Source organism: Symphalangus syndactylus, chromosome 6 (assembly GCF_028878055.3).
Source record: "Symphalangus syndactylus isolate Jambi chromosome 6, NHGRI_mSymSyn1-v2.1_pri, whole genome shotgun sequence".
Lineage (NCBI taxonomy): Eukaryota > Metazoa > Chordata > Mammalia > Primates > Hylobatidae > Symphalangus > Symphalangus syndactylus.
In genome coordinates, this window is record NC_072428.2 from 48,025,404 (window position 1) to 48,030,211 (window position 4,808).

At 54.5% G+C, this 4,808-nt stretch overlaps 1 long non-coding RNA gene across 1 annotated transcript; it reads right to left on the reverse strand.

Moving 5' to 3' along the window:
• Positions 1-551: 551 nt before the first annotated feature.
• On the reverse strand, positions 552-4,055 carry LOC134737014 (uncharacterized). The gene is made up of 2 exons (XR_010121534.1): positions 3,946-4,055; positions 552-1,686 (listed from the first exon to the last, which is right to left on the reverse strand). It is a non-coding gene; the product is annotated as an uncharacterized lncRNA (long non-coding RNA).
• Between the last annotated feature and the right edge of the window lie 753 nt (positions 4,056-4,808).

The following is a 4,808-nucleotide window of genomic DNA, read 5'->3' on the forward strand; positions in this document are numbered from 1 at the left end:
CAGCCTTGGAGGCGGGGAGAGGGGTTGGTGGGGTCTGGGTAGATGAGAGGGATGGATAGAGCTTGGGGGTGATGCAGAAAAGCAGTGTGTATTGGGGGTGAGGGGCTACAGGGAAGACAGAGGGCGCAGGGAACTTCCATGGCCCCTGTCCTGGCAGTCAGTCTCTAAGGTATGAGGTCCTCTTTGCCGTGCTGACACCAGAAACGGTTTGGGGCAGCCCGGCCATGGGATGCAGGAGGGAGCTTTGTGCCTACTGATGGGCGCTGCCACCTGGCTTCCTGGCAGCCCAAGCGGGAGCCAACAGAGCAAGTAGGGGAGCTGGCCCAGGAGCCAAGGGGGCCCCAGGAGCCCTGCAGGTACCTGAGCAGCTTCAGAAAGGAAGGTGCCAGAGGAACTGGGAGGGAGGAGCGTGTCTGGAGATGAGTGGCTCCTCCCAGCCTTGGAAGCCGGGGGCATCTGGAACAGCAGGGTCCCTCAAGAGAGGAAAATGCCAAGATGATACCAGTGAGGGAGGGCTAGAGAGGCCTCCTGGGGTGGGAAGGATGAGTTAAGGGGTGGGGTGGGGCTGGGGTGAAATCATCCAGCAAAGGGACAGGTCAGGCATGGGGGTGAGTGGAAGCTCATCAGGAGGGAAGTGTCAGAAGCCCAGCCCTCCTGCAGTTCCCTGATGCTGCTGTAACATGGCAGAGGTGTTGGTCAGGCAGCTGGCTCCACACTCTACCACTTACCTGTCCTGGGATACATGCCAGTGCCTCCACCTTCTACAAGCACTGCCAGTAGAGAACACCACTGCAGCCTTCAGGCAGACTGACCGGCAACCCATCCTGCCATGCAGGCCCACCCCAGGTGCAGAGACCTGGTTTCAACTGCAGCTTAGTCACTGATGGCCAGGGTACCACGGCCCTCTCTAAGCCTTGAATTCCTCATCTGCACAATCCTTTTGGGGCAGTGGCCACTTCCTGCCCACCCTGGGGGAGCAGGCTACAGACCAGCCTTTGCCCCTTTATGGAGAGGGAGCTCCACATCGCAGCCAGCAGGGCAGATCCCCAGAGCTCCTGGGGTGGGCAGATGAAAGGAGCTCGCCCCCACCTCCTTCCCCCAGCCTCCGGGCCAGTCACTTCACCTCTCTTCCTCTCTTCTGCAGAACTGTAAGAATTATTATTTTTTAAATCCTCATTGGAATGCTAATTTTGATTTTGAGTGTCTGTCATGGACTCTTTGAAGTTTTTCAGACAAAATAAGTATCTCCTTAACAGAGGGGATTAGCGCCTACTTGTTTAGAATCCTCTGACTGAGAGTGACAACCAATTTCAGAATCTGTGGGGTTTAGGGAGGCTGCAGGAAGAGGGGCCGCCTCCCTCCCTGGTGGTCAGCTTTCCATAAATGGCTTAATGGGGTTAGAGTTTAACCCCTCAAACAGGGATCAGAGCCCCCAGCTTGAAAGCCAATGGGCAGCGAGGCAGATCTTGCTATTTAAATCCAGCAGGACTTGGTTAGAACTCTTTTATTCTCTTGAGCTTAAAGAAAACAAACCCATTTCCCTTGCAGAATTTAGGGCCCACACCAGCCAGCTGCCCCCAGCCTCCTCCCCAAGACGCAGGCCTTCGCTCCACAGGTAATTCATGGCCCAGACTCAGCCCAGGCTGAGATGCTCCTGGCTTTATGATTCAGTTCAATTCAGGAGTGCTAATGGGGCAATTTGTAAAGAAAGAAATATAATGAGTTATCACAAAGCCCAGCAAGGACTCGACAAACCAGGCACTTCCCATCCATCAAGCATCCTAGCGTGGTCGGAGACCAGCAGTGCTAGAAATCTTGTGAGGCCCCTGGGAACACGCTTTTCGGGGCCTGGACATGCACACATACGGCAGCCACTGCAGCTGCTTCCTTCTCCCTTTGCCCCCCCGCCCCCCGCACTCCCCACCCCCCGCACCCCATCAAATCATGGTCCCTAAGGGCCAGATGACCTGGGCCGATGGTGTGGGTGGGGTACAATAGAGGTAAAAGGAGGGATACTTAAGAATTTCTTTGCTGAAGCAAAATTATCATGCAGGCCATTTTTAAAAAGAGCATTAATACCATGTGAGGGCCCACAGAGTCCCAGATGTCACAGGTAGGCTGCAACATTTCCCCAGGACTCTCGTTGCCAGCCCATGGCAGGGCTGCTGAAGCTGGGGCTTTGTCTGGCATGAAGCCTAAGGTCATGGAGATGATACTGGGCAGCCACATCCATCCAGTATGTCCCATGAAGTCAAACTTCACCCAGCCTGGGCTTATGGGATACCCTCTGCAGAGAGCAGGTGCCATGCTGTGTCCACTCTGCTGAGACAGCAGGCTGCTCACTTGAGTTGGAGACCCATAGGCAGGCAGGCCCCTCCTGCGCTTCTTTCAGATGTGCACCGTGGGGTCCAGAATGGGGAAGTGAATTGCCAGAGGACTCGCATTAAGGAAGTGGCAGCTTGTCACAGTATGTACATGATAGTCTAGGACAGTGTGGCTGGGGCTGGGTGGCTAGCAAGGGGGAGTAGGAAGGGTGAGGCCTAGAGGGCAAGTCCAGAGGCCCAAAGACCAGGCACCTGGGCCCAGGACTGGCCCAACTTGCTCAGCCTCCGTGCTGGGGTCCCTAGACTGGCCCCCACCCTTCCCTTTCCAGCCACCACTGCCCTGTTCTAGCTCAGACCTGCAGGATAGAGATTTTGGTAAGTCTGGTAATGAGGGCTGGTCCACAGTGAGGTCTCTCTGGGCTGAGTCATCCCTGTGCTCTCTCCCTGTGCCCTCCAGCCTCTGCTGCCCTCCCAGCTGGCCTGGACCCTGGGGATCTGCCCCGCCAGGTACCTCAGGAGGCCCCTGGCCAGAGCTGCAGCATGGGAAGGCCCCATGGCCAGCAGATGGGACAGAGAGAGGTCTGGCTTTAGTAGGGACTGCTTGATCCCAAACACAGAGTGATGTGTCCAGAAGGGTCCTCAGCATGTTCTAGGTGGTCCTGTCCCACCCACTCAGGTCCTGCCTCCTTTTCTCCTGTTTTCTGGAGATATCTCAAGCCCAGGGAAATCAATCTGCAACCTCAGAACAGGCATGTCCCACAGAGAAGGACAGTCACCTCCCTCAGAAGGATAGCAAATAATGACAAGCACAGCTAGTGCTTCTTGTGTGTCAAGTGTGGTTCTGAATGCTGTACACTGGTGAACTCACGAATCCTCCTACCAGTACCATGATGAGGTACTCTTGTTATTATTCCCATTTTGCAGATTAGAAAATTGAGGCATGGAGAGGCTGAATAACTTGCTTAAGGTCACCCAGATAGTGAGTGGCAGAGTAAGAGTTCAAACCCAGCCAGCCTGGCTCCAGAGTGTTCTGGTGGTCCAGCAGATGTCCTAGACCTAGATCTAGTGGCTACTGGTGCCTAGCATCCAACCTTGGTACCAGGTCCCACTCCCAATAAGGTCAGCCTGAGGGACAGATTCCTAGACAGTGAGATTCTCCTGATAGGGGCCAGTCCTGGAGAACATGTTGGGTCTTGAGGCCATACGCTGAAGTGTCCCCTGCTCTGTGAGAGATGGGGGAATGGAGGACAGAGAGAGGGCAGTGGACTCAGAGCATTGACTCAGGTTTGGGGAAGACTCCAAAGAGCATGGGGCTGACCCAGTGAACACCTGCCATGTGCCAAGCACTGTGCCTGGCACTTCCCTCACGGTATTTCACAGAAGTCTCCCAGTAGCTCTGCAGGGTAGGAATTACTGTCTTCATTGAACTGAACTACGATGGAGACTGAGAAAGGTTAAGTAACTTGCCCGAGGTCACCCCGCTAATAAAGAGCACAGCCAGATTTCAAGTCAGCTCTATCTGGTTTTACAGGGTCCATGATGCCATGGTGCCAGAGAGGGGCAGGTGGGGAGGAGGGTTGGAGGAAGAGTGGGAAGGAAGGTGAGAACTTAGATCACATACCCGAGAGAGCACTGATGGTGGCCCTTCTCCAGCTCAGCAGAGCAGGGCACGCCAGGAAGTCACACTCAGAGCTGGAGGTCACTGGGTCAGTCTGGCTCACGGCCAGATGGGGATTCTTAAAAAAGAAAAAAAAAAGAATGCAAACTTTAGCAGCTGCAGATGGGGATTCTTAAGAGAAGTAGAGACCCATCCTGTGGGAGGTGGGAGGGTGGAGGCAGGGGGCTGCAGGGATTGACTTCCTCACTTCTAGGTTGCCACTCAAAGCTTCCTCCGGGCAACGAGCCCTGCTGCTTCCCAGAGGGAAACTGCAGCCCACAGACCAGGGCAGAGGCCAAAGCCCCTGCTCCACATCTACATCCACATCACCCCAGGCTTCTAGCCCCCAGGGGCTTCATCAGTGCTTCCGCGCTCTCTCCCAACCCCCACTTCCCATGTCCCTAGTGATCCGAACTCCTAGGGCTCCATGTCCCACAGGTCACCACTTCCTGCGTCTCGGGTTCCCATGTCCTATGGCCCGTCCTGGTAGCGGAAGGGTTACGGCTTCTGCTGCTGAGTGGAGGCTCCTGTTCCCCAGCGTTAAGCAGCTTTAGTGTCTCCTACCCTAGCCCTGATTTAAAATTCATAAATGCTAATCCTTCATAATTTACGGTTTAAAAGCAGCCCCACTCACAGGCCCCGTGGCTACAGCTCTGTCAGAGTAATTATGCCGCCAAGCTGAAATTGGACTACTAACTGAGATATTAAACGGGGGGGGAAAATCCTCGCGCTGGCAGCCGACCCAATTATTCCAAATAAGCAAACAGATTAGTGAGTAATTTTCCAGTTAAATTTGGTGATTGGTGCCAGAATTGTATGTTAAATAT